At 44.1% G+C, this 18259-nt stretch overlaps 1 protein-coding gene across 2 annotated transcripts in view; it reads left to right on the top strand.

Moving 5' to 3' along the window:
* The window catches only part of ZRANB1 (zinc finger RANBP2-type containing 1), a gene marked incomplete at its 5' end in the record, with an annotated part of 249239 nt that overhangs the window by 91260 nt on the left and 139720 nt on the right, over positions 1 to 18259 (top strand).

Below are 18259 nucleotides of genomic sequence, written 5' to 3'. Positions count from 1 at the left end.
CGCTCAGAGGCATTTTGGGACCCAGTTGATGGAAGAGAGTGCTAATGTAGAGCACACGCCCAGGTACAGGCGGACCTGAGCTGTGCTGGGGATAGACCCTCTAAGTGGCCGCAGGGCAGCCCTGTTCAGGTGGCTAAGCATTTCTTGACAACTTCCTTTGATGGCTCAGGTTGTGGTGCTCTCCAGTTTCTGTAGGAAAGTTAATGGCATCTCTCTGGCCTTGCATAGAGAGGTAGTTCAGTTTCTGAAGAGGGTGGCTCATGTTCGCCCTCTTCTTCAGCCTTCTTTTCTGTCAATGCACCTCAGTTTGTGCTCAGGGTGCTGTCAGACTCCATTTGATCCCTTGTGTTCAGCATACATTAAGGACCTCACCCTTAAAGTGGTGATTTTGATGGCCATTATTTCGGCTCAGAGGGTCTCAGAGCTCCATGCTCTTTTGTGTTGTAACCCTTATCTTTTCTTTTTGGGGGATTCCATTTCCTTGCAGGTTCCCTCTCTTCTGCTGAAGATGGTTTTTCCGTTCCACAAAAATCAGGAGATTTGCTTGCCCTCCTTTGTGGTGGGAGATTCTGTTGCCACAGATTGGAGGCTTTACAAGCTGGATGTCTGGAAGACACTTCTACAGTACCTGAAGGAGACAAATGAGTTTCGTATCTCTAACCACCTTTTTGGGCTTTTCCATGGCCCCCAGAAGGGTCAAGACAGCCTTAAAGGCCTCCATTGCCTGTTGGATTAAGGCAGCTATTGAGTCCGCCTACATCAGTGGGAATAAAAGATCATATTATAAATAAAATAAATAAAAGATCATATTATAAAACTAAAATCGGACCAGGTTACAAGGATAAGTACATAAGTAGTGCCATACTGGGAAAGACCAAAGGTCCATCTAGCCCAGCATCCTGTCACCGACAGTGGCCAATCCAGGTCAAGGGCACCTGGCACGCTCCCCAAACGTAAAAACATTCCAGACAAGTTATACCTAAAAATGCGGAATTTTTCCAAGTCCATTTAATAGCGGTCTATGGACTTGTCCTTTAGGAATCTATCTAACCCCTTTTTAAACTCCGTCAAGCTAACCGCCCGTACCACATTCTCCGGCAACGAATTCCAGAGTCTAATTACACGTTGGGTGAAGAAAAATTTTCTCCGATTCGTTTTAAATTTACCACACTGTAGCTTCAACTCATGCCCTCTAGTCCTAGTATTTTTGGATAGCGTGAACAGTCGCTTCACATCCACCCGATCCATTCCACTCATTATTTTATACACTTCTATCATATCTCCCCTCAGCCGTCTCTTCTCCAAGCTGAAAAGCCCTAGCCTTCTCAGCCTCTCTTCATAGGAAAGTCGTCCCATCCCCACTATCATTTTCGTCGCCCTTCGCTGTACCTTTTCCAATTCTACTATATCTTTTTTGAGATACGGAGACCAGTACTGAACACAATACTCCAGGTGCGGTCGCACCATGGAGCGATACAACGGCATTATAACATCCGCACACCTGGACTCCATACCCTTCCTAATAACACCCAACATTCTATTCGCTTTCCTAGCCGCAGCAGCACACTGAGCAGAAGGTTTCAGCGTATCATCGACGACGACACCCAGATCCCTTTCTTGATCCGTAACTCCTAACGCGGAACCTTGCAAGACGTAGCTATAATTCGGGTTCCTCTTACCCACATGCATCACTTTGCACTTGTCAACATTGAACTTCATCTGCCACTTGCACGCCCATTCTCCCAGTCTCGCAAGGTCCTCCTGTAATCGTTCACATTCCTCCTGCGACTTGACGACCCTGAATAATTTTGTGTCATCGGCGAATTTAATTACCTCACTAGTTATTCCCATCTCTAGGTCATTTATAAATACATTAAAAAGCAACGGACCCAGCACAGACCCCTGCGGGACCCCACTAACTACCCTCCTCCACTGAGAATACTGGCCATGCAATCCTACTCTCTGCTTCCTATCTTTCAACCAGTTCTTAATCCATAATAATACCCTACCTCCGATTCCATGACTCTGCAATTTCTTCAGGAGTCTTTCGTGCGGCACTTTGTCAAACGCCTTCTGAAAATCCAGATATACAATATCAACCGGCTCCCCATTGTCCACATGTTTGCTTACCCCCTCAAAAAAATGCATTAGATTGGTGAGGCAAGACTTCCCTTCACTAAATCCGTGCTGACTTTGTCTCATCAGTCCATGTTTTTGTATATGCTCTGCAATTTTATTCTTAATAATAGCCTCCACCATCTTGCCCGGCACCGACGTCAGACTCACTGGTCTATAATTTCCTGGATCTCCTCTGGAACCCTTCTTAAAAATCGGAGTAACATTGGCTACCCTCCAGTCTTCCGGTACGACACTCGATTTTACGGACAGATTGCATATTTCTAACAGTAGCTCCGCAAGTTCATTTTTTAGTTCTATTAATACTCTGGGATGAATACCATCAGGTCCCGGTGATTTACTACTCTTCAGCTTGCTGAACTGACCCATTACATCCTCCAAGGTTACAGAGAATTTGTTTAGTTTCTCCGACTCCCCCGCTTCAAATATTCTTTCCGGCACCGGTGTCCCCCCCAAATCCTCCTCGGTGAAGACCGAAGCAAAGAATTCATTTAATTTCTCCGCTACGGCTTTGTCCTCCTTGATCGCCCCTTTAACACCATTTTCGTCCAGCGGCCCAACCGACTCTTTGGCCGGTTTCCTGCTTTTAATGTATCTAAAAAAATTTTTACTATGTATTTTTGCTTCCAACGCTAATTTCTTCTCAAAGTCCTTTTTTGCCCTCCTTATCTCCGCTTTGCATTTGGCTTGGCATTCCTTATGATCTATCCTGTTACTTTCAGTTGGTTCTCTTCTCCACTTTCTGAAGGATTGTTTTTTGGCTCTAATGATTTCCTTTATCTTACTGTTTAGCCACGCCGGCTGACGTTTAGTCTTTTTTCCCTTTTTTCTAATACGTGGAATATATTTGTCCTGAACCTCCAGGATGGTGTTTTTAAACAGCATCCACGCCTGATGCAAGGATACACATAAACCAACTCGTAAATAATCTACTAAATACCACGCCGGTTACATCTAACAACACAGATACCCCATCAGCAAACAACTTGCGAACTACTTCAAAGAAAAAATTATAAAGCTACGAGCTATGATACCCAGCAACTCAACTGATTAAGCAAACCTCCTTGAATGTCTAGACCTAACACATGGGGAATATCCAGCAGACCGATCATGGACCCATTTTGATATACTATCGATTGAAAACATCTCCCAGTTACTCAAAAGATGCGCCAAATCGCAATACAAATTAGACACCTGTCCTAGTAATCTTATAAAATCTGCCCCTCAACAATTCATAACAGACCTTACGAAACACCTAAACTACTACTGCAAAGTGGTCTATTCCCAAAGGATAAAGGAAATATTCTACTCACCCCTTTACCTAAAGACGCAAAGAAAAGTATGAGTGACCTAACCAACTATCGCCCAGTAGCATCCATCCCGCTGATAACAAAATTGATGGAAGGCGTAGTGACGAAACAGCTCACTAACCACCTAAATAAACATTCAATACTTCACGAATCTCAATCAGGATTTCGATCGAACCACAGGACAGAAACAGTACTAGTAACTTTAATGACTAAATTTAAACAAACAATTGCAACTGGCAATAACATATTGCACCTACAATTTGACATGTCCAGCGCCTTTGACATGGTCAACCATGGAATATTACTACACATCCTTGAATACTTTGGAGTTGGAGGTAACGTTGTCAACTGATTTAGAGGATTCCTAACAACAAGATCATAACAAGTAACAGCGAAAGCAGCGATATCAGTCTCATGGATACCTGAATGTGGAGTTCCCCAAGGATCTCCACTCTCACCAACCCTCTTTAACCTAATGATGATACCCATAGCCAAGCTATTAGATAATGAAAATCTCAACCCATACATATATGCAGACGATGTCACGATTTACATCCCATTCAAACATGACCTAAAGGAAATCACTGACGAAATCAACCAAAGCTTCCAAATCATGCACTCCTGGGCGGATGCATTTCAGCTTAAACTCAACGCAGAAAAAACACAATGTGTCATACTCACCTCACAACACAATACAAACAAGTTCACCACCATAACCACCCCAAACTTCTCCCTCCCCGTCTCAAACAATCTGAAAATTCTCGGAGTCACCATCAATTGAAATCTCACACTTGAAAATCATGTGAAGAATACAACTAAGAAAATGTTCCACTCTATGCGGAAACTCAAAAGAATAAAACCTTTTTTCCCAAGGGCCATCTTTCGGAACCTGGTACAATCACTGGTATTAAGTCACCTGGACTACTGCAATGCATTTTACACTGGCTGTAAAGAACAGACCATCAAGAAACTTCAAACAACCCAGAATACCGCAGCCAGACTCATATTTGGAAAAACAAAATATGAAAGTGCAAAACCCCTAAGAAAGAAACTACACTGGCTCTCTCTTAAAGAACGGACCACGTTCAAGATCTGCACGATTATTCATAAAATCATTTACGGAGATGCCCCGACTTACCTTGTGGATCTACCACCCAGAAATACTAAAAGATCTTCTCGAACCTTTCTTAACCTACACTTCCCCAGCTGCAAAGGACTAAAATACAAACTAACACACTCGACCACCTTTTCCTATTTAAGTACGCAACTGTGGAATGCACTTCCAAATCAATTCAAAATGATCAATGAATTAAGTAACTTCCGCAAATCTCGGAAAACCTATGTCTTTAACAAGGCCTACCATGAAAACCCGTAACTAACTAATCCACAACATCTATCTACCTTTACCAGATTGTATCTTTATATAACTACCTGACCAATTCCTCTTGTTTTCCTTGATTTCTTTGTAACACCAACTGTATTCTTTACCCTGGTATGGCGACGCCATATCAGGTCTTTGTAAGCCACATTGAGCATGCAAATAGGTGGGAAAATGTGGGATACAAGTGCAATAAATAAATAAATAAATAAACTGGTTCCTCAGGGCCTGAAGGCCCACTCTACTAGGGCTTAAGTTGCTTCTTGGGCGGAAGCCCAAGCAGTGTTCCCTGAGGAGATATGTAGGGCAGCGACAAGGGTGTCGCTGTATTTATTTTCAAGCATTACAGGTTGGATATTCTGGCGAGAGCCTTGTCGGAATTTGACAGGGCTGTCATTTGGGGAGGGGGGTGCTTCTCTTCCCACGCCCAGTAGATGTGTTTTGGTACATCCCATGTGTGCAGAAGAGTTGAGCTGATGAGAGGAGAATTTATGCTATGCCTGATTATCTTCTTTTCTTTAGTCAGTGAAATCATTCTGCAATTGTGCCTTTGGAAGATCTTGCTCCAGGTTTCTGGGTGCACTCTGTGTTTTCTAATCTGTTGCCAGATTTGGCTTTTCCCTGATATATGTGGGGTAGAGAGTGCCACTTTGGTGTTTTTCTCGCTTGCTGTTCATTGCAGTTGCAGTGGTTGATGGGGCATGTGCGCTTAACAAAGGGACCTTCTACTGTGACAGATGCAAACTGGATTCTTCCAGTGGGTACCATAGCTTATACCGGTGATGTCACTGGTAGAATTCAGTCTTTTCTCTACCTCCACCAGCTGGTAGGAAGGTATAACAACCCATTTGTGCAAAACGTCTTCGCTGACTAAAGAAAAGAAAATGATCGTGTAAGGCATAATTACTCCTTTTGTTACGTCAGATCTTCTTTATGGAACTCCTTACTGGCTGAATTTAGGAGTATTCCTACTTAAGCAGAGTTTACCTATCACCTTTCCATTTAAATCCTCATCTACCGTCAGCTTATTACCGACTATTTAAAATCATGTAATGACTATATCATAACAACACTCTGTAAGCCACATTGAGCCTGCAAAAAGGTGGGATAATGTGGGGTACAAATGCAATAAATAAATAAATAATACATCCGTAAAGTCCTGGCTCTTTGAATGAAGCTTTTTTTCTTTTGTTAATTTAAGTAACTACTACTGAAAGGTGTGAGCAAATAAAAAAAAAAATAATTAATTGGACTCTGTATAACTTTCTTTTTCTGGATTTGTAACATTTCAAGTTTTTAGGCTTGTATTTTTCAAGTTATTATTTTTTAATTTTATGTTGTGCATGATATGTTGTATTGACATGTTTTTGTATACAGTTTAAATTTTACCTGGTTGATTGTTGTAAACTGCTTTAAAACTTTGTCGTACTAAGCATTATATAAAGTAAATAAATCACTAAAATTGAAGACTTTTGCTGTTTGTCCCCACATCCAAAGTAAGACACTAGTGAAAAGTTTCATAAACATGATCAGACCCATTCTACTACTACTACTATAAATCACTTCTATAGCGCTACCAGTCGTACGCAGCGCTTTACAATTGAACATGAAGAAGACAGTCCCTGCTCAAAAGAGGTTACAATCTAAATCAGGACAAACAGGACCAAAAAGGAGAAGGGAAGGACATACAGAAGGACACATAAGGATAAGATAAGTTATAAGTCAGGAGTCGAAAGCAGCATCAAACAGGTAGGCCTTTAGCCCGGATTTGAAGGCAGCCAGGGATGGAGCTAGATGTAATGGCTCAGGAAGCCTATTCCAGGCATAAGGTGCAGCGAGATAGAAGGAGCAGAGTCTGGAGTTAGCAATGGAGGAGAAGGGTGCAATAAGGAGAGATTTACCTAGTGAACGGAGTTCTAGGGAAGGAGTGTAGGGAGAGATGAGGGTGGAGAGGTAGTGAGGGGCTGCAGAGTGAATGCACTTATGATTGAAACAGACTACACAGACACTTTAAAGTATCTGTTTCAATCATTCAAAGGTCTTTTTCAAGACCACCTAACTTTCAGACGATTCCTAGTACCAGAATCATTTAAGACTCTGGAGGCAGGCCTGTGGCCGAAACATGGTACTGTGTCGAGTCTGTGAATAAAGTGGTACTTTATACATCAGTATCCCGTCTCCCTGGAGTCATTGGTTCACTTCCCACTTCCTTTTAACTGTTGTTTTCTCGTGGGAATTAGTGTTCATCCACCTCGGTGGATCACTACTACTACTACTTAACATTTCTAGAGCGCTACTAGGGGTACGCAGCGCTGTACAATTTAACAAAGAGAGACAGTCCCTGCTCAAAGAGCTAACAATCTAATAGACAAGTGAACGGTCGGTCCGATAGGGGCAGTCAAATTGGGGCAGTCCGGATTCACTGAACGGTAAGGGTTAGGTGCCGAATGCAGCATTGAAGAGGTGGGCTTTAAGCAAAGACTTGAAGACGGGCAGGGAGGGGGCTTGGCGTAAGGGCTCAGGAAGGTTGTTCCAAGCATAGGGTGAGGCGAGGCAGAATGAGCGGAGCCTGGAGTTGGCGGTGGTGGAGAAGGGTACTGAGAGGATCACCTTCTCCTTGATCTCCTCTACCGTGCAAAATAAAGCTGACAGATGTAAATTCTCAAAAGTAACATAATTCAGTTACTAAACTGAAAATAAAATCATTTTTCCTATCCTTGTCGTCTGGTAAATTTATTATTCCAATCATCTTGTTCCCAATCTTTGGTTCTGCTTTCCTCTGTCTATGCTCTTAACTCTGTTTTCAGGGCCTCCTTTCCATTTGCAATTTTTTTTCTCACCTAATGCCCTATGTCTGTTTGGCACTGGTCTTTCGCGTTCAGCTTTCACCAATTTTTCTGCCGCCTCCTCAAATCTGTCTTGTTTTCCCTTTCACTTTCCTTCATGTGCAGCCTGTCTCCCATCTTCCATTCATGTTTGTTTGTTACATTTGTACCCCGCGTTTTCCCACTCATGGCAGGCTCAATGCGGCTTACATGGGGCAATGGAGGGTTAAGTGACTTGCCCAGAATCACAAGGAGCTGCCTGTGCCTGAAGTGGGAATTGAACTCAGTTCCTCAGTTCCCCAGGACCAAAGTCTACCACCCTAACCACTAGGCCACTCCTCTACATTCATGTTCAGCTTTTCTCCCTGTTTTCCCTTCCTTTATGTGTAGCATGTCTTACCTTTTCCCTTCCCTTTATGTGCAACAGTTCACTCATTTTCCACTGTGGTATTGTCTCTCCTCCTCCTTTCCCTGCAAGTCCTGGAAGCTCTCTCCTCCCCCCCCCCCCCCCCCCAAGTCCAGCACCTCTTTCCCTCTCCATGCTCCCTCTCTTCACCCAACTCATTGGATCTCTCTCTTCCCTAACTGACCTCCCTGCCTAGCACCTCTCTCCCTCCTTGCCCTCTCCCTGATGCAGCACCCCTCCCTCCTTGCTTCTCATGCAGAATCTCTCTCCTTCCTTGACCCCTTATGTCAGTCTTCAAAATTATTTCCCAGGTTTGCTTTTCCATTTTATTCTCTCTTCTCTTGTCTTCTTCTTTTCCTTTTCTACATCTGTCTGCCACTGATCTGTTTTTTTCCACTCTGTCCTCTCTAGCACCTGCCCACTGCGTCCCCCCCCCCCCCCCCTTTGTTCCTGCCTCCCTTCTACTGCCCAGCTCTTTCTCCTCATTCAAGGGCAGACATCTCTCTTGATTTTTCTCTTTCCATCTTTGAGTCCAGTGATTTTCACACTCTTCCTTTGCTCACCTGCTCCTCCCCCCCCACTCAGCATCTCTCTCTCTCTCACCGTCCCTCCATTACTCCAGCCTCTCTCCCACTTTTCCTCATTGATCTCTCTTATCTCCAGATCACCCCACTTCCCCAGACTCTCTCTCCCTCCCTGCCTCGTGCTCATGCATCTTTGTTTCCCTGACCACCCTATACTGCTCTGCTTTGCTCATCATATAGACATTTCAGACAGTGTTTGTTGTTCCTATTTACATCTTGCTCAGCAGTTGACAGTGATAATGTGCATTCTTGAAAATCTTTCTGCTTTTTATTTAAAGACTCCTGGTCTACTGTGCTCTACTACTATTTAGCATTTCTATAGCGCTACAAGGCGTACGCAGCGCTGCACAAACATAGAAGAAAGACAGTCCCTGCTCAAAGAGCTTACAATCTAATAGACAAAAAATAAAGTAAGCAAATCAAATCAATTAATGTGTACAGGAAGGAGGAGAGGAGGGTAGGTGGAGGCGAGTGGTTACGAGTCAAAAGCAATGTTAAAGAGGTGGGCTTTCAGTCTAGATTTAAAGGTGGCCAAGGATGGGGCAATACGTAGGGGCTCAGGAAGTTTATTCCAGGCGTAGGGTGCAGCGAGACAGAAGGCGCGAAGTCTGGAGTTGGCAGTAGTGGAGAAGGGAACAGATAAGAAGGATTTATCCATGGAGCGGAGTGCACGGGAAGGACGAGTGTGGAGAGATACTGGGGAGCAGCAGAGTGAGTACATTTATAGGTTAGTAGAAGAAGTTTGAACAGGATGCGAAAACGGATAGGGAGCCAGTGAAGCGACTTGAGGAGAGGGGTAGTATGAGTAAAGCGACCCTGGCGGAAGACGAGACGGGCAGCAGAGTTTTGAACTGATTGGAGAGGGGAGAGGTGACTAAGTGGGAGGCCAGCAAGAAGCAGATTGCAGTAGTCTAAACGAGAGGTGACAAGGGTGTGGACGAGGGTTTTGGTAGAGTGCTCGGAAAGAAAGGGGCGGATTTTACGGATGTTGTAAAGAAAGAAACGACAGGTCTTGGCGATCTGCTCTCTCTTCAACCTCGCTATCAGGATCCCATATCTTCCCTGTTTTGGTGATATCTTTGAAAGGTACATTATTCCGAACCATGTGCTTTTGAGCAACTGTCGGCCTTCCCCCAGTTTCTAGTTTAAAAGCTGCTCTATCTCTTTTTTTTAAATGCCGATGCCAGTGGCCTGGTCCCACCCTGGTTAAGTGATCCCATCCTTTAAGAATTAGCTCCCCCTTCCCCATGTATAACTTTCTTTCTGAGAAGTTCTGAGAGAAGAGGGCATTTCTCTTGTAAGTGAACATTATTTTGCTTTGTGCTTTGGGAACTTAAAGATTGGGGTTTAAAGGAGGAATTGTAGGTTAATGATAGGTAGAATAAAAATATAAAAAAGCAAACTTAATCAACTAATCTCCATACTCTCTTTCCCCTAGTTTTACCACAGCATTAACAGATAGAGGCACTGCAGGACCTAGTTTAGTCTTCATCACACAGACCCTCCCCAACACCCGTCCACCCCTAACACAACTCTTCATTTATACTCAGCTATTGTAATTAGGTTAACAAGAGAGGAGTGCTCTTACCGAGTTTTAATTACATTTCATTACTTTCTAAGAAGATAGCACTAAATAAATCATACAATACACCATATCCACTACAGACCTTTTTATATTATGCTAATATCCTTAATACCTTACAAGTTTTAAATTATTGAAAAACTAAAAAGTACTAAGATGGAGTCAGCAGTCCAGCAGTGAGAGGGGTGGTATCCAGTCTTTTGCATTGTGTCACATGTATGATTATCTCCCAGTTGTTGAGCGTTTATATGTGCGTGCCCGATGCAAAGAGCTCCTAGCTCTCAGAGAAGAGGGTCTGTTGTCTTGAGGTTAGAGTAGCAAACTTGGAGGAGATGAGGGAGAAAAGAGATGTACATAGAGGAGACCTACAGGGATGTTGTAGAGAAGTCCCACCTCCAGTCTGGCAGCCCCTTTGCTGCCTTGGAGGAGGGAGGTCTCCTAGAAGGAGAGCTTCACCCTGGTGAAGTAGGAAGTATTCCTGTAGCCAGGACCTGCCCACCAGGGCACCGAGGATATGTCTCCAAGTTCTGCCCAGGAAGGAAGTGTTAGGACAGATGTTGTAGTTGGTGATTCGATCATTAGGCATATAGATAGTTGGGCAACTGGTGGACGTGAGGATCGCCTGGTGACTTGCCTGCCTGGTGCGAAGGTGGCGGGCCTCACGCATCAACTAGACAGGATCTTAGATAGTGCTGAGGAGGAGCCGGCTGTCTTGGTACATGTGGTACCAGTGACAAGGGAAAATGTAGGTTCTGAAAGCCAAATTTAGGCTCATAAGTAGAAATCTGGTCCAGATCCTCCAGGGTCACATTTTCAGAGTTGCTCCCCATTCCATTCGCAGGACCCAAAAGGCAGGCAGAGCTCCGAAGTCTCAATGCGTGGTTGAAACGATGGTGCAGGGATGAGAGATTTAGATTTGTTAGGAACTGGGCAACATTCTGGGAAAGGGGGAAACTGTTCTGAAAGGATGGGCTCCACCTTAACTGGGATGGAACCGGGCTGCTGGCGCTAACTTTTAAAAATTTGGGGGGGGGGGGGGGGGAGCAGCCAACAGTTGCCCAAGAGCGCATGGTTCAGTGTGGAGTATACTTGAAGGATACTATTGAAACAGGACATTTAAGGAATCCCAGTAGAGAGTTTCAACAACGCTGAAAGTAAGCCAGGTGTGCTTAATGAGAGAGCAGGATAAAGGATGTACATTATCCCCTTCAACTTCTAATCATCTTGTAGATCCAAGGGAAAAACACAATCTATGCTGCCTACATACAAATTCTAGAAGCCCAAAAAATAAGATGGGAGAGTTATAGTATGTACCACTAAATGATGAGGTAGATATTAGGCATCTCAGAGACTTGGTGGAAAGAGGACAATCAATGGGACACTGTGTTAACAGGGTACAAATTGTACCGCAATGATAGAGAGGATCAAATTGGAGGGGGGGGGGGGGGGGGTTGCACTATATGTTAAAGAGGGAATTGAGTCAAATAAAATAAACATTCCACATTACACAAATAGCGTGGAATCATTATGGATAGAAATTCCATGCGTGAAGGAAAGGAGCATTCCTGTAGGGCTGTACTACTGTCCGCCGGGATAGAAAGAATAGACGGATGAAGAAATGTTTACAGAGATTAGGAAAGCTGGCAAATTTGACAACGCTATAATAATGGGTGATTTCAATTACCCCGATATTGACTGGATAAATGTTACATCAGGGAGTGCCAGGGAGAGAAAATTTCTAGATGTAATAAATGACTGCTCCCGACGAGAGGTGGAGCCATTTTGGATCTGGTCCTTGGTGACGTGCAGGGCATAGTGCAAGAGGTGGTGATGTTTGGTCCCCGTAAAGTTTCATGAGAGACTCCTGAGAAAATTAGAGTTGTGGGATAAGAGGCAAGGTTCTGTTGTGGATCTGGAATTGGTTATTGGACAGAAAACGGAGGGTAGGGTTAAATGGTCATTTCTCTCAGTGTGGAAGGGTGAACAGTGGAGTGCTGCAGGTATCAGTACTGGGATCGGTACTATTTAACATTTATAAATGATATGGAAATCAGAATGATCAGTGAGGTGATCAAATTTGCAGATGATAGAAAACTATTCAAGGTTGTTAAAACACAAATGAACTTTGACATATTGCAGGAAGACCTTAGGAAATTGGAAGACTGGGCGTCCAAATGACAGAAGAAATTTAGTGTGGACAAATGCAAGGTGATGCACGTTGGAAATAATAATCCGAATCATAGTTACCTGATGCTAGGATCCACCTTGGGGATCAGCACTCATGAAAAAGATCTGGGTGTTGTTGTAGATCATACACTGAAATCTTTTGCTCATTGTGTGGCAGGTGCTAAAAAAGCAAACAGAATCTAGAAATTATTAGGAAAGGGATGGTAAATAAGTCCGAAAATACTATAATTCCTTTGTATCACTTCATAGTGCATCCACACCTTGAGTATTGCGTTCAGTTTTGATCACTGTATCTCAAAAAAGGTATAGTCGAATTAGAAAAGGTTCAAGGAAGAACAATCATAATGATAAACGGGATGGAACTCCTCTCGTAGGAGGAAAGGCAAGGCTAAAGAGGTTAGGGCTCTTCAGCTTGGAAAAGAGACGGATGAGATATCATTGAGGTCTACAAAATCCTGAGTGGTGTAGAATGAGTAGAAGTACATCGATTTTTTTACTTGTTCCAAAAGTGCAAAGACTAGGGGACACTCAAGGAAGTTACGTGAAAATACGTTTAAAACAAATAGGAGAAAATATTTTTTATTAACTAATAGTTAAGCCCTGGAACTCTTTGCCGGAGGAAGTGGTAACAGCGGTTAGCGTATCTGTGTTTAAAAAAGGTTTGGACAAATTCCTGGAGGAAAAGTCCATAGTCTGCTATTGAGACAGGCATGGGAAGCAACTTCTTGCCCTGGGATTTGTAGTATGGAGTGTTGCTACAATTTGGGTTTCTGCCACTTGTGACCTGGCTTGGCCGCTGTTTGGAAAACAGGATGCTGGGCTAGATGGACCATTGGTCTGACCCGTTATGGCTACTCTTATGCTCTTATGCAATGTTGCCCAGTTCCTAACAAATCTAAAACCCTCCTCCCCGCACCATCGTCTCATCCACGCATTGAGACTCTGGAGCTGTGTCTCTCTCTTGGGCCCTGTTCGTGGAACGGGAAGAATTTCTGAAAATACTACCCTGGAGTATTTCAGCTTTCTACCTAAGAGCCTAAATTTGGCTTCCACAGCCTCCCTCCCACATTTTGCTATGTCATTGGACCTACATGTACCAAGACAGCTGGCTCCTCCCCAGCACTATCTGAAATCCTATGTAGGTGACTCAGTCCACCAGGCACTCAGCTATTTATATGCCTAATAATCGATTCACCAACTACAACTGCAGTCCTAACCCTTCCCTCCTGGGCAGAAGCTCCTGTAGACACATTCTCGGTGCAAGAATATATTGCATCTCTTGGTGGGCTGGGTCCTGGCTGCAGGATTACTTCCAGCTGCTCCAGGATGATGTCCTTTCAGAAGACCCCCCCCCCTCCAAGGTAGCACACGGGCTGACAACCTGAGGTGGGACTTCTCTACAACGTCCCGTTAGGCCTCTTCTATGTACCTCTCTGTCTCTCTCAGCTCCCCCAAGTCTGCTACTCTAGCCTCAAGAGAACGGGCTTGTTCTCTGAGAGCTAGGAGCTCCTTGCATCGAGCACACTCATATAACATCTCACCAACTGGAAAATAATCATGCATGTGACATTCAGTTCAAAAGATTGGATACCACCCCTCTTGCTGCTGGACTGCAGTCTGTATCTTAGTATTATAAAGTTGTTTAATTAAAATTTCTTCAGGTACTAGGTATATTAGATGAATATAAAGAGCCTTAGGATTATCTATATAATAATTTGTACCTCTGCTTCCCTGGGTGGCTGGCTGTCTGGGTTCATAACATGCTGACGTCAGCTCGCTTCCAGCGTTCCCTTCCCTCTGTGTCCTGCCCTCGCGTAAAGACAAAATGACGTTAGAGGAGGGCGGGACACTGAGAGGGAAGGTAAGGGAAGGCTGGATGCGACGCAAGCCCAGCCTGCTGCCGCTGTGACCTCAGGTAAGATGGGCAGCTTTTCAGGCAGGGCGGCAGGGAGGACAGAGTCACTGGCCATGGAGGGGAGAATCACTGGACATGGTTGGGAGGGCAGGGCACAGGAGAATCGCTGCACATGGATGGGATGGGAGGGCAGGGCAGAAGCAAATTGCTGGATATCGATGGGATGGGAGGCGAGGGGAGAATCGTGGGACACGGAGGGGAGGGCAGGGCAGAGGGGAATTGCTGGATATAGATGGGAGGGGAGGGAAGAATCACTGGACATGGAGGGGAGGCCAAGAATGCGGGGAGGGGAGAATCGCTGGACATGGAGGGGGAGGCAGGAGAGAGAGAGGAGAAGCAGAGAGACACTCCAACGTGCACTGTACATCAATCGCTGGATGGGATGGGAGGGCAGGGCACAGGAGAATTGTTGCACATGGATGGGATGGGATGGGAAGGGAGGGCAGGGCAGAAGCGGATCGCTGGATATCGATGGGATTGGGAAGCGAGGGGAGAATCGTTGGACATAGATGGGAGGGGAGGGAAGAATCGCTGGACTGGGAGGGCAGGGCAGAGGAGAATTGCTGGATATAGATGGGAGGGGAGGGAAGAATCGCTGGACATGGAGGGGAGGGCAGGGGAGAGAGGAGAAGCAGAGGGACACTCCAAAAATGTACTGTACATGAATCGCTGGACATGGATGGGAGGGCAGGGCACAGGAGAATCGTTGCACATGGATGGGATGGGAGGGCAGAAGCGAATCGCTGGATATCGATGGGATGGGAGGTGAGGGGAGAATTGCGGGACACAGATGGGAGGAGAGGGCAGGGCACAGGAGAATCGCTGGACATGGCGGGGAGGGCAGTGGAGAGAGGAGAAGCAGAGGGACACTCCAACGTACTGTGCATCAATTGCTGGTCATGGATGGGATGGGAGGGCAGGGCAGAAGCGAATGGCTGGATATCGATGGGATGGGAGGTGAGAGGAGAATCGCGGGACACAGATGGGATGGGAGGGCAGGGCAGAGGAGAATCATTCGCTGGACATGGAGGGGAGGGAAGATTTGCTGGACATGGAGGGGAGGGCAGGGGAGAGAGGAGAAGCAGAGGGACACTCCAACGTTATTGCACATCAATCGCCGGACATGGATGGGATGGCAGCGCAAAGGAGAATCAGTGGATATGGATGGGATGGGAGGCGAGGGGAGATTCGCGGTTCACTTAAAAACATAATTGCCATTACATGAAAGCCTTGCTAGTGCCCGTTTCATTTTTTTGAGAAACGGGCCGTTTTTGCTGGTATGGTATAATGTGTAATTTATTTAGTGTTTGCACCCTAGAAACTTATTAAAACTAATAAAGATGTAATTAAAACTCTAGTGAAAACACTCTTTTTATCCTAATTAGAATAATGACTATAAATGAAGAGTTGTGGGGGGTGGGAATGAAGACTAAGCCCTGCTGTGCCTGTTAGAGGCTATCTGTTAATGCTGTGGTTCAAAGTTCAAGTTTTAAAACTAAGAGGAAAAGGGTATATAGACTAGTTGATAAAGTTTGCTTTTTCTTTTATTTTTATTCTGCCTTTCAGTAACCTACAATTCCTCCTTTAAACCCCAGTCTTTAAGTTCCCAAAGCACAGAGCAGAGTAATGTTCTCTTACCAGAGAAATGTCCTCTTCTCTGAAATTCCCTTCTCTTGTAGTTTCCCTGCCTTAAGCAATTTGAGAACCCATTTTTCACATATATTACCAATCAATTAACAACAACAAAATTTTTCCCTCATATAATTTGTTTTCCACAAATATCCATTTTTCCAGGAAGGGAATTTGCCATCTGTATAGGAACTGTGACCTGGTGCATTTCAGTCCTTTAAATAATGCAGCCTTTCAATACCTTTGGCAGTTCACTATTGTACTTCAATTTGTAACTATTCACCCTTAAAGATGAAACAAACTCAGAGACACATAGCTGAAAGCCATCAGAAACACAAAGACAAGACAGCTGAAATTAACAACACAAACAGAAAACTGTGGAATTCCATGTCATTATGCAAGTCTCAAAAAACAATTCAACTGACCATTTCCTTTGATGATAACTTTAGTTAAAGAGCACTGAGAGATAAACCGTTATGTATGTAACAGAATCAAGATAAAAAGGTAGCCTCACCACCAGCTTTAGCTTTTCCCATATGGGAACACCAAATTGTTGAAATGCAAGTCCTGTAAAATAAATCCAATTCTGCAAAGAGTCAGTGAAACCAGGAATAAAGGAATCTTGTGCAGAAGGAATGGATCCTCAGAAGCTTAGCCGAAATTGGGTGTGGAGCAGGTGGGAGAAAAGAGGGGTTGGTGGTTGGGAGGCGAGGATAGTGGAGGGCAGACTTATACGGTCTGTGCCAGAGCCGGTGATGGGAGGCAGGACTGGTGGTTGGGAGGCGGGGAATCCTGCTGGGCAGACTTATACGGTCTGTGCCCTGAAAAGACAGGTACAAATCAAGGTAAGGTATACACATATGAATTTATCTTGTTGGGCAGACTGGATGGACCACACAGTTCTTTTTCTGCCGTCATCTACTATGTTACTATGTTTACCAGTCATTTATTTTAGAATTGCATAAAATATCCTGTTAAACAGGGAGGGAATACCAGCAGGGACATTGCTGTCCTTTAAATCTTCTCTCCTCTGCTAGTTCAAATGGTTACATTTTGCAGCCTAAAACCACAGATGATGTAATGTACAACAAAATGCAAAGGTCAAGGAGGATATAGTCAATTCCAGGACTATAAAACACGATGCTTTCTTAACTATAAACAAGTCATTTTGGAGCTTGAGAAAAGGTAAGAAAACATTCCTCTATAGTCAGCTTATCTTTAGCTATGCATCTCATGCCTGGAACCTCTCAAACCTCCAAGACTGATAACACTGATCTACAAAAAAAACCTTTTTTTTCTGTAACAAGAACAAAACATACATTTTCTGGAAGATAATTCTTCCCTGAATCCAGATCTCATTTCAGAATTTCTGTATTAGCCTCAGTTTTCATGTGATAATGGGTTTTGTAAATGCTTGTGTCGGCGTATGTAGCTATTATATGTATCTGGCAAAATGACACGCTTCTTCTACAAGAGTTCCAAAAAAACTGTGTCAGTTCACAAAGAAATCAAAGATATAAGCAACATAAGAGTAAAGAGAAGTGAAGAAACATACCTAAAAAGATTTCCTTCCTGATTTCCTGTGGTACTTTGCCTCGGGAACGTCTCTCCGTAAGGTCCAGCAGTAGTCGGACAACATTGCGGCATTCCATTTGCCTTGATAACGCTTTTCCATTTGAGAAATGTCCTGGTGGAACCGTTCTAACGGATTCGATATCATTACAAAAGACCATGTCACCTTCCTTTGAGAAATAGAAAAAACAGCATGTCGGTCACAAAAAACATTCCCTTTCGTATTGCAAGAAAGAAGATTCCATCCTTTTAATCTCGAATCTAAAAGCTCAGCTTGTTGCTTTGACAAATTTAAATCACGAACAAGATCGTTGAGATCCCCTTGTGTCAAAAAGTGGGGCACATTTGATTCACAGAGGTCCTGAAATGATGGGTTGGCATGCATATCCCCTTCTCTGTCTTCTGCATGTTCGTCACTGTATTCATCTTCACTCACTATCAAATTCTCAGGAGGCACTGGTACTGGCAATTCTTCACTGTGACATACAGGTCTTATAGCAGATGGTAAGTTAGGATATTGCAAAGGGCATGTGACGTCTTCCTTTTAACCAGCCTGTCAGGAATGTAACACACGTCAAACAGCAAATGTGGGGAGCCCATTTGCGGTCCTGTTCACCAACCTTACACCCGAAATATAGTTCGTAGCACTTTTTTACAAGAGGATTAAGTTTTCGTTTTTGCGATTTCAGAGTAAACTCTCCACAGATATAACAAAAAGAATTTGGGCTATTTGCA

This window comes from Microcaecilia unicolor, chromosome 5 (assembly GCF_901765095.1).
Source record: "Microcaecilia unicolor chromosome 5, aMicUni1.1, whole genome shotgun sequence".
In the NCBI taxonomy this organism is placed as follows: domain Eukaryota; kingdom Metazoa; phylum Chordata; class Amphibia; order Gymnophiona; family Siphonopidae; genus Microcaecilia; species Microcaecilia unicolor.
This window is presented reverse-complemented; position numbering and strand designations above follow the sequence as displayed.